Below are 12,581 nucleotides of genomic sequence, written 5' to 3' on the forward strand. Positions count from 1 at the left end.
GGTCGTTGTATGTTGTCGCATAACATATCATAACATTAAAGTTGGTCTGGATTGGCAATGTTCTAAGTTTGAGCTAATGCTCATTAAAGTTGGCCTGGATTGGCACGTTCTACGTTGAAGGATTTTCCTTATGCCTCGAAATTACTAGCAATGTTCTAAGTTGGGAGTTTACTCCGAATGGTACCACATGCATTTGCATAATTTGAGTTGCATAATGAGTCGCATATCGAGTTGTTGTGTTGATGAATGATTGTTATATTAAGTTGATTATGTTGTTGTCTAAGTTGGATTAATTTGATTATGTTGTTGTTTAAGTTGGATTAAGTTGATTATGTTGTTGTTTAAGTTGGATTCGTGGTTGTGAATTCATTGCTATGTTTTGTTGATGTTTGTCGTGATGATAGTTACGTTGATTCTCGTTGTGATTATAAAGGAAATGTTGTAGTTATGGATGACTCAGTTGTGAATTTGAATATGTTATTATGATTGATTATTAACATTGTTGTTGTGATGCAAGTTGCTTTGAGATGAGAAGTGGTGAATAGTGTATGATCTTATCTTCGCTATAAGTGTTATTATACATTCTTTTATACTGATTGATATCTCACCTCTTCTGCTGATGTTTCCCCTACCACGGGAAATGGGCAGTTACTCAAGTATAGCTGTGGAAGTTGTAGCTTAATCGAGTCCAGTTGGTGTGTCGCTCTGATACGTAGCACTCGGGGGATGTTTATTTTGTTGTTTCATGTAGTTAATATATAAGTTGTTGAGTTCTAAGTTGAATAATGAGAAATACTATGATGTTTTAAAGTTGTTTCTAATTGAATAAAGATGATTTGTTTATAAAGTCGCATGTTATGATTCCGCTGCATATTAAATAAAAGTTGGTTTGTTCTTAGAGCTGATATAAGTCATTTGTGATCCTTTGAGATTGAAGTGATGCGTATCTGATTATGTGTTATTTATATGAAGTAAATGTGATATCCCAAATGCTTGTTGATAGTTTTTAAAATACTCTGACTTCTGCATTATAATTTTGGGTAGAATTTGGGGTGTTACATTACTACCCTTAGTTCTCTCTCTCTAGGGATTTGTTGCTCTTGCCTGTGAGTTTCGACCCTTAGAGGTTCGACCGCCCCTCCCTGGTTTACCACACTCAGTTGGAGTGTATTTCTTTGATGTTGGTTAATTGTTGGATCTTCTCCAAGGGTTGACCCCTAATTTTATCTAACCCAATCCCTTTGGAAATATGGTGGGGGTTGTGGCACACCAAAGAACTCAGCGATGCGCGTCATTTGCGTTGCCATTTGTTGGTTCGCTTGAGTGGTATTCTGGATCAAGGGGATAAAAATTGGACCCATTGTCTGTGCAAGCATTTGGACCATTTCATGGTTGCTTTCGTCCATTTGCTGCCTAATTACTACTGTAGAGTTATTTGTCAGATTTAGCATTTGGGACGAGAATCCTGCCCCAAAAGGCTGGCTAATTTGACCCAAGTTATTAACACCAGATCCAGAACCTTGTAACGGGGAAGTTATGTTCATTATAGGTTCTGGATATGTCGAAGTGGAATTATGCAAACTTTCCATAAACGAAGTTGGCATGCCATGAGGCTGTTCACGACTGTTCAAAGGCAAAGAAAACCGGGGAGGCCCTATGGGCCTTTGGGAAACATTGCCCATCAGTGGGGGGGTCACTAGTGGATCCTGTGGTCCTATATAAGTCAAAATAGGGCCAATTTGAGTGTTCGTCTGCATTGACGTCGAACGTGTTGAGGACGGTATATTATCTGAAACAGATGCTGAGACCGTAGTTCCCCCTGTGGAAGAAACTGAGGGTGGTACTTCATTATTGTTAGGGGGATTTTGATTACTTGGCTGACTTTGATTTGCCATTTTCCTAACATATCTTCTTTTAGGTATTTCTCCGTTATTTGTGGCTAGTTTACCACTTCTAAGTCTCATGCAACAAAGTAAAATACAATAAAATAATGAAGAACTTTTCTATAACTTTCCCAAGAACGAATATTAAAGCATAAGTCCCACCGGGTGTGCCAATTTGTTTACCGTGACAATTTGGTAAAACAAGCGCTAGTCTTCCAAAACTAAAATGTTTTTAGGTTACTCACAGGATCGACTATAGATTGATCCTAGGACATGTGCTTTTTTACTTTAAACTTTGTTCTTTGAAACGAAGAACATTTCGACAATGTTCATAATCTTATCATAATGTTTTTTCTGATCTAAGTGATTCACTAAAGTAATCTTACAAAATTTGTAAAGAAAGTGCAAATAAAGGAAAACAAAAGTAAATTGCAAGAAGTAAGTAAATTCTGGAAATGTAAATTGAAAACTGAATAAAGATGGTGTTTACACGTACATTTATTCAACACTCTTTCTCAACACGCATATACTTTAAGTTTATGTGAGATATTTGTACAAATGAATGAACACCCTGAATCCTAACACTAAGACTCCTATATATATACTAAATCAAAGTAACCATTTTCAACGGCCTTTCGCTCAGAACATGCCACGTTTTGCTCGACATGTCTTCCTTTTGCCCAGAAGCTCTACGCGTTCTTTGGTAAAAAAGGATAAGGACGAAAGTCAGTTATCCTTCATTCAAATTCAAACCTCTCCGTCGAATGCCACATCCTTATTCGTCGAACAAATATCACACTTAGCAAATCTCTCTAAGTCCATATTCAATATCTTCTTCTTAAAAAGGGTGACTTCGACTGCATTTTAGCAGACATGCTATTCTTGTCGAAAGCTCATAATATCTTAAAAGATATTTTCTCTTCTTTATTAGGATAATATGGTGTAGAAAACCTCAGCTAATACATAGATACCAAATTTTTAGAAAAATTCGATAAAAATACAAACAAAATGTGAGATTATACTATATATTTCTAAATTATTGATATAAAACTATAAATTTAGGGTGGAGTCTAAGGTGAACCACCAACTAAGTGGTTCATGGTGGACCATTAATCCTAGCCATTAGATTAATTAGTTACTATGAGATTTATGATGTGTTGACCCCATCATATATTTTTTTCATCTTTTTAATTGTGTTATTTCCATTGAAATTCACCATTACAGTACTGTTTTTCTCGTCTTATATGCCTCTCTTTCTTGTCTTATTTCTACCAGTTCTCATTCATTAAATTTTAATTATAAGATTTAGTTGGGTAAGAATTGGAGGGAGAATTGTTATATGGGAAATAAAAGTTGAGATAGAAATTAGCAGTATTATAACTCAACTGTCAATTGGATTGAACCCCAAAAAAAGTTTGAAAGTAGAAGTTAAAACATTTCTTTGCAGCTGCAATGATGCTGAGTAATGCGGTGCAGTAGGGAAGGAATAAGAAAGACTTTTCACAATAGTGCAACAAGGAATTAATTAACAACTGCTAATTGATTATGAATTATTTGTAATATGAAGTTATAAAGTGTTTTAGATTTGTATACTTTTATGTTAAATGCAGTATGAAAAAAAAATTGGTCAATTCAATTTATGGTTGTTGAGTTATAATACTGCAAATTTACGGTTGAGTCATACAAGAGGAGGGAGAACATTGTAATGGTGAACTTCATTGGAAATGACACAATTGGAGGATAAAATAATTTGGTGTGGTGAGCACATGATAAATCTAACAAGAGTCATTTAATCTAATGGTTAGGAATCATGGTCCACCATGAACCACTTAGTTGGTGGTTCACCTTAGACTCCACCTAAATTTAGTAGTGACAATTTTTTTTTAAATTGATTAAAGAATTTAATTGATATACACTGACGGTGTAACGCAATTTTACACCGTCAATTAATCATAATCGTCAAATTTTTATAACTGTGTGACTTTTGCTTTAATCACATTCAAAGTATTACTTAGGAGTGGTTGTGAATCTTGTGATGCATCCCTTGTGTAAAAAAATTTACACTATATCAATTAATCTCTTGATAAAAAACACATTTTTCATTAAATATTTGATATTCTATAAAAAAAAAATGTGATACAAAATTTACAAATACTTAATTTAATTAAAACCGACGTGTAAATATCATATAGACCACAAATCTTCATTAAGAAAACATAATCCAAATCTTCGTTGAAAAAAATTATGTTTTTTTGGAGAAAAATTAAAAAAGTAAAATTAGGAATATGAAAATTGAATTTTATAATTACGACGATATTATGATCAAATTAAGAGTACGACGATATTATGAGAGTACAATAGTTTGTGAGATGTGTTTGGAAACCTATTAAACAATAGTCACCACCGCTCTCGGCAGAACCCTAACACAATGACACACATCTCCACTTCGAAGAGAACCTCCATACAACATGTCGTCCCCTGACAAACGCCGTTCCAAGACCTGGTCACAAGTGCGTCCGCAACCATAACTCTCCCTCTCACTCTTTACCCTTCACTGATATTCTCTTCTTATAAATTATCACATATTTTCCCTCCATTTCACTTTTTTCTCTTTCATTAGGTATTCGAGGAGAGGATTCGGAGTGTTGAAAAGCACAAAGCCTATGTCGAACGAGCAAAAGCCTTTCGCACGAAGGAGGACACTTGCTTTGAAAGGAACACATTACAATGTCGTTAATGTCACTTTGAAGGTGGGTTTTAACTTCAATGTTTTGCCCTCTTCATCAACAAAGTTAATATATCATAAATTAGTTTTTAAAAGAGTATTTTTCTTTTGTAATCGGTAAAGTACCGATGAAACATACATTCCATGATAATAATGTTCAGTCAAGAAACAAATTTTGTTTTCTATTATCATCTTTTATATGTTTCTAATTTTTTTAATTTATTTTTTAATTGTCTAATATAATTAAAATCACGCTAATTATTTAATTCTTGTAAAAAAGAGTTTAAAACTTAAAGATTTGATCGAAGTTGAATAGAATCGGATGGATATTGATAAAATCATTATTTTAATATAAAGTAATACATAACGGTAGGATACATTTGAAAATATTGTATTTTATGACAATAAATTTATGACAAACTATGGTTGTGGCTTATATATTTTAAAATTATATTATGACAAACTATGGTTGTGGTTTATATATTTTAAAATTATATTACTTACTATATATTTAGTATAACGAGAAATGAATGTTAATTACTAGCCATTTTTATGAGGAATTTAGTAGTTATAAATTGAATTAATTTCATTTTAATACAATATATTGTTTATATTTACTGATTAAATACTTAAAGAAAATCTATAATATGTCATACTTAATTTGATTTTTATTTGTCTTAAATATTATTTTTTGGTAAGGGTTTGTCTTAAATATTTGATTATGAGAGTTTTATTAAATTCAATTATGATTAGAAATATACATAATATTTTATTTAAATTGGTTTTATTAGGTAGATTTTTAAAAATTATGTATTTTTTTTTACAGAAGTACTCTTACTTTATTCGAAATTTATTGGCGGAAGATTGAATTTTGCTTCTTCTTTAGAAAGTTGAGTTAATTTAAATAAAAAAATTCAAACTAATTATTTATAATAATTATTAATAACTATATTAATATAATTTTTATAATATCATCATAATTAATAATAAGAGTTAATGATCTATTATTTAACTTGAATTTTGTTACATTTTTTTTTAATTTGTTGTCTATTATTTGATTTTAGTGAATGAGTGATAGATTGATATTCCAAAAAAATTATGAATAAAAATAATTGTCTTAAAAGAAAATGTATATTATGCCAAACTTAATTTAATTTTTATTTGTCTTAAATATGATTACGAGAGTTTTATTAAATTCAATTATGGCTAGAAATATACATAATATTTCATTTAAATTGGTTTAATTAGGTAGATTTTTAGAAATTATGATTTTTTTATTCGAAATTTATTGGAAGAAGATTGAATTATGCTTCTTCTTTAAAAAGTTGAGTTAATTTTAATAAAAAAATTCGAACTAATTTTTTATAATTATTATTATAACATAATATATCATCTAAAATTATAAATCTATAACATATTAAAATAAATAATATTAAATTTTACTTATGATGAACAAAAATGTAAAAATAAAATTATATTCATTTAGTTGTATTTATGTTATAATATATATATAGTAAGTTATTAATTGAAATTTATTTAACAAAATCAATAATTATGAAATCTTTTTTTTTTTACAAAATGATAATACAATATAAATGAATTAAATAAAGTTTAATAAAACTAAGCATAGAATGAGGCATAAAATAAAACGCGTGAAATGCATTAAAAATTAAAGATTATAATGTATTATAAATTAAAATTGGTAAGATTATAAATTATAGTATTGTGATATAGAATAAATACATAAGAAATGTATGAATTAAATAGTATCAAAATTGTATGATAATATGAATCAATCTTAATTATTTTATGATCACAAAAATAAAACTAATAAATAATTATGATTTAAACATGAAAATTATATTTATTTAAAATTTTAATAAATTTTATTCTATGAAAATTTTATGTAGCGGGAAATATGAAGTTATTGGTAAACAAATTAAATAATAACGGAAACAAGTTTATTATTGACTCAATTATTTTTGTAAATAATGCAAAAAAATTATTTATATAAGAAAAAATAATATTATTGATTCAAAAATAATATTTATGTAGATGAAATATTCTTAATTATTTTATGCTCACAAAAATAAAACTAATATATAATTATTGAATCAAACATAAAATTATATTTGTTTAAAATTTTAATAAATTTTATTTTCTCCTGATATGAAAATTTATGCAACGGGGAAAATATAGTTATTGATAAAAAAAGTGATAAAAAACGGGAACAAGTTTACTATTTATTCAATTATTTTTGTAAATAATGGCAAATCAAAAATATTTTTTATATAGAAAAATAATAATATTATTGAATCAAAATATTATTTTTGAAAAAACGTAACGCACCAGTACTCGTACGAACACACGGGTATTCATACTTAGGGGTGGCAAAAAGGGCAGGTCACCATACTTAGTGAAGGATAGAAAAACACTTAGAAAGGGGGGGATTGAATAAGTGTGACTTTAAATCTTGGACGATAAAAATAAATTGCACAATAATTTTTATCCTGGTTCGCTGTTAACGAAGCTACTCCAGTCCACCCCCGCAGAGATGATTTACCTCAACCTGAGGATTTAATCCACTAATCGCACGGATTACAATGGTTTTCCACTTAGTCCACGACTAAGTCTTCTAGAGTATCCTGATCACAACTTGATCACTCCAGGAACAACTGCTTAGACAACTTCTAAGACTTTTCTAGAGTCTACTGATCAACCTGATCACTCTAGTTACAAACTGCTCAGCCAACTGCTAAGACTTCCTAGAGTATACTGATCACACGATCACTCTAGTTCCTTACAACTTAATGTAATCTATTCAAGAGTTTACAAATGCTTCTTAAAAGCTATAATCACAAACTGTGATATTTCTCTTATCGTTTAAGCTTAATCTCACTAAGATATTACAACAGCAATGTAGTGAGTTGATGAAGATTCTGAACTTTGATTGAATAGCGTTTCAGCAAGTTTGATATTCACAGAATAGATGTAGAAATTGGTAACCTTGCTTCTCATCAGAACTTCATATTTATAGGCGTTGAGAAGATGACCGTTGAGTGCATTTAATGCTTTGCGTGTTCCGTACAGCATTGCATTTAATGTTATACGCTTTTGTCAACTACCTCGAGCCTTGTTCACGCTGTGTCTACTGACGTAGCCTTTAGTAGCTTTTAACGTTCCTTTTGTCAGTCAGCGTAGCTTGCCACTTGTACTTCCTTCTGATCTGATGTTTGTGAATACAACGTTTGAATATCATCAGAGTCAAACAGCTTGGTGCATAGCATCTTCTGATCTTGAAGTGCTTCTGTTGCGTGATACCATCTTCTGATCTTCAGTGCTTCTGATCTCATGTTCTTCTGATGCTTCCATAGACCCATGTTCTGATTCTGCTTCGACCATCTTCTGATGTCTTGCCAGACCATGTTCTGATGTTGCATGCTGAACCATTTGAGACAAAGCTTCTGAGCGCTGAATTATGCGTACTTTTTATATATATTTCCTGAAAGGGAAATTGCATTGGATTAGAGTACCATATTATCTTAAGCAAAATTCATATTATTGTTATCATCAAAACTAAGATAATTGATAAGAACAAATCTTGTTCTAACAATCTCCCCCTTTTTGATGATGACAAAAACATATATAAATGATATGAATTTGCGATCAGAAAGAGTAGACGGCAAAAGACAAATTACACAGCTATAGCATAAGCATATGAATATGTCTCCCCCTGAGATTAACAATCTCCCCCTGAGATAAATAATCTCCCCCTGAAATAAATACTCGAAGAACTTTGATAAAAGACTTCCCTGATTATTTCGGTAGAGACGATCATATAAGCTTCTGCCTTCAGAGAATTCATAGCTTCTGACTTCTGCTTCCATTGGACAGCTTCAGAACTTGAATTTCTTTAGATCCTTAGAACACTCACAGCTTCTGATTCCTGCTTCCATCGTGGACAGCTTCAGAACTTGAATTTCTTTGATCTTCAGAACATTCACAGCTTCTGACTTCTGCTTCCATTCAGGACAGCTTCAGAACTTGAATTTCTTTGATCTTCAGAATATTCACAGCTTCTGATTTCTGCTTCCATTCAGGACAGCTTCAGAACTTGAGTTTTCTGGATCTTTTAGAACATTCACATCTTCTGATTTCTGCTTCCCTCGGATAGCTTCAGAACTTTGAATGTCTACCAACATCACTTCATGCTAGATTTGTATCAGAACATTGTTGAATGTACCAGAGCATCATCAGAGCATCTCTACATCCTGAAATGTTACAGAACAAAAACTAAACGACAAAAGTCAGCATGAACGAGTTAGAACATAAAATGTATGTTTGAACACATTATATGTATCAGAGCCATATAGGCTGAAATAATGTATCAGAGCAAATAATGTATCAGAGCCATAACATTATATGTATCAGAGCAAATAGAATTTTGTCAGAACAGGATAGACAATGATATTCAAATTCTATTATCAGTGCTTCTGATCGTGCTTCTGATTCCTGAAGCTTGACAGCACTCAGCTTGCTTCAGTTTCCAAGAGCTTATTCCTTTTACAGAATAACGCTTCTTATGGTTTTGCTTCTAGTGTTTGCTTCTGAAGATTCACTTCACTTCTCTGTACCTGCAAAACACTTAAACCATATAGAACTTGCAGTTCTTGTTAGTGAATGTGTGGGAGCCTCTTTACCCAGCAACTGATAGATTTAATCAAATCATTTATCATTTATCTTCTCCCCCTTTTTGTCATAACATCAAAAAGAATATTTAAAAAGATTTAGATGCATAAAACGACAAATAGAATCACTGGAATGTAAATCAAAGAAATTTTTTCATTGATAATCAAAAAGGATTACAAGAAGTTCCTATGTTTAACAAGAGGAAAAACATTCCTAGCAAATACAAAGTAGAATTTCCAAAGAGGAAATGACTACAAAAATTAAAAAATACAACATTCGGTCAAGAAACTCAACATAGAAGTTGAGCATATCTTCCTACAACTCAAGAAAGTCTTCTGTCTTTGGATGAAAGTTGATAACAACATCAAAGAAGGATCTGACTTGAGAGGTATTAGAAGAGCCATCCCGAGATGCACAGAGATCTGTCGCCTTTGAGTCATGGAGCTTCAACAGGCTTAGGGTGAACGCTAGGTTTTGAGAGAAGAAATGAAAAACGAGAGAGAGAGATAGAGAAGGAAAAAAAAAACTTTTAAGAGGAAAACAAAGAGATAGGAAACCAAAAACCATTTTGAAGAGTATTTAAAAGAAAATAAAGTGAAGCAATTTAAGAAAAACATTTAATGTTGCGTGAAAAGAGGAGAAATAATAAAGACAAATGAGGTGACTAGCACAGTTACCTATGGTCGGTGTCCCTTCAACTGCACGCACGTTTATCCATGAATAGTAACGACAGGTTTACCATCCCGAGATAAAACGTTACAGCTGTTTTGCTTTAAAAGAGGTTCTGAATCAACTTAGACAATGAAACGTTAGTAATAACCGAATCATAATTTCTAAAAGAATTCAATCAGAACTTCTGATTAAAAAAAAATGTTCCACATTCATTTCAGAAGATACTCATACATGAGAACTTCTCATCTTCTCATTCTGGGCATAAATCCATACTGATGTTCTTCAGAATGAACTTAAACCTATCTTCAGCCAGGGGTTTTGTAAAGATATCAGCCCATTGATGGTCTGTATCCACAAAGTTTAAAGAAATAACACCCTTCTGAACATAGTCCCTTATGAAATGATGTTTAATCTCAATATGTTTAGCTTTTGAATGAAGAATAGGATTCTTAGATAAACATATAGCAGAAGTATTATCACAGAATATAGGAATGTTACTCTCAAATATCTGATAATCTTCCAACTGACTCTTCATCCAGAGCATCTGTGTACTACAGCCAGCAGCAGCGACATATTCTGCTTCTGTCGTTGATAGAGCAATGGTTGCTTGCTTCTTGCTGTACCAGGAGATCAAATGACTTCCAAGAAATTGGCAACTTCCTGAAGTACTTTTTCTTTCAATTCTGTCTCCAGCATAATCAGCATCACAGAATCCTACTAAGTTGTATTCTTTAGATTATCTGTAAACTAAACCAACATTAGTAGTACCTTTCAGATACCTTAGAATTCTCTTAACAGCAGTTAAATGAGATTCTCTAGGATCTGATTGGAATCTAGCACACAAACAAACACTGAACAGAATGTCAGGTCTAGAAGCAGTCAGATATAGAAGAGATCCAATCATACCTCTGTATAACTTCTGATCTACCTTCTTACTTACCTCATCCTTACCTAGGATGCATGTTGGATGCATAGGAGTTTTGGCTTCTTTGCAGTCCAGAAGATTAAACTTCTTCAGAAGTTCCTTCACATACTTGGTTTGGTGAACATATGTTCCTTCTGATGTTTGATTTATTTGTATTCCAAGGAAATACTTGAGTTCTCCCATCATGCTCATTTCAAACTCAGCCTGCATAGACTTAGCAAACTCCTTTCCAAGTGTAGCATTAGATGTTCCAAAAATAATATCATCTACATATATTTGACAGATTAAGATATCCTTTTCAAAGGTTTTACAAAAGAGAGTAGTGTCCACTTTTCCTCTAGTGAAACCATTATCTAGAAGGAAAGAACTTAAGCGTTCATACCAAGCTCTGGGAGCTTGCTTCAATCCATATAATGATTTCTTTAGTTTAAAAACATGATTAGGAGACATAGAGTCTTCAAAACCAGGAGGTTGATGGACATAAACTTCTTCATCTATATAACCATTTAAGAAGGCACTCTTAACATCCATCTGATAGAGAGTGATGTTATGTTGAGTGGCAAAAGAAATTAATAGACGAATAGACTCTAACCTGGCCACTGGTGCAAAGGTTTCTGTATAGTCAATCCCTTCTTGCTGACTATAACCCTGAGCCACCAATCTGGCTTTGTTCCTTACCACTTCACCTTTCTCACTGAGCTTGTTTCTGAAGACCCATTTTGTACCAATTATATTGAATCCATCTGGTCTAGGAACAAGATCCCAAACATCATTCCTTGTAAACTGATTCAGTTCTTCTTGCATAGCAATTATCCAGTCTGGATCTTCTAGAGCATGATCAACAGAAGTTGGCTCGATCAAAGATACAAGACCTAATTGACAGTCTGCATTGTTCTTAAGGAATGCTCTTGTTCTGATTGGATCATCCTTCTTTCCAAGAATGACATCTTCTGAATGACCGGAGATGAGTCTAGATGATCTTCTGACAGATGGTTCTTCAGAAATACTTAGATCCTCCAGAGAAGCTGATACTTGATCTTCAGATTCTTTGCTTCTGAGAAGCTCTACTTCTGATGCGTTGCTTCTTGGCTCAACAACTTCTGATATATCAATATCACAATCTGCAAAATTATCAAACTGCTTTGGTTTTTCAGAACCAAGCTTATCATCAAACCTGATATTGATTGATTCTTCTACAACCAATGTTTCAGTATTGTATACTCTGTAGCCTTTTGAGCGTTCAGAATATCCAAGAAGAAAACATTTTTGAGCTTTGGAATCAAACTTACCAAGACGATCTTTAGTGTTCAGAATAAAGCATACACATCCAAAAGGATGGAAATATGAAATGTTGGGCTTTCTATTCTTCCACAATTCATAGGGAGTCTTATTTAGAATAGGTCTGATAGAGATTCTATTCTGAATATAGCATGCAGTGTTTATTGCTTCTGCCCAGAAATGCTTAGCCATATTGGTTTCATTGATCATGGTTCTGGCCATTTCTTGCAGAGTCCTATTCTTTCGTTCTACAACCCCATTTTGCTGTGGAGTTCTAGGACAAGAGAAATCATGGGCAATACCATTTTCTTTGAAGAACTCTTCAAAGGATCTGTTCTCAAATTCACCACCATGATCACTTCTGACCTTTATGATTTTACACTCTTTTTCAGATTGAATCTGAATGCAG

Source organism: Vicia villosa, linkage group LG5 (assembly GCF_029867415.1).
Source record: "Vicia villosa cultivar HV-30 ecotype Madison, WI linkage group LG5, Vvil1.0, whole genome shotgun sequence".
In the NCBI taxonomy this organism is placed as follows: domain Eukaryota; kingdom Viridiplantae; phylum Streptophyta; class Magnoliopsida; order Fabales; family Fabaceae; genus Vicia; species Vicia villosa.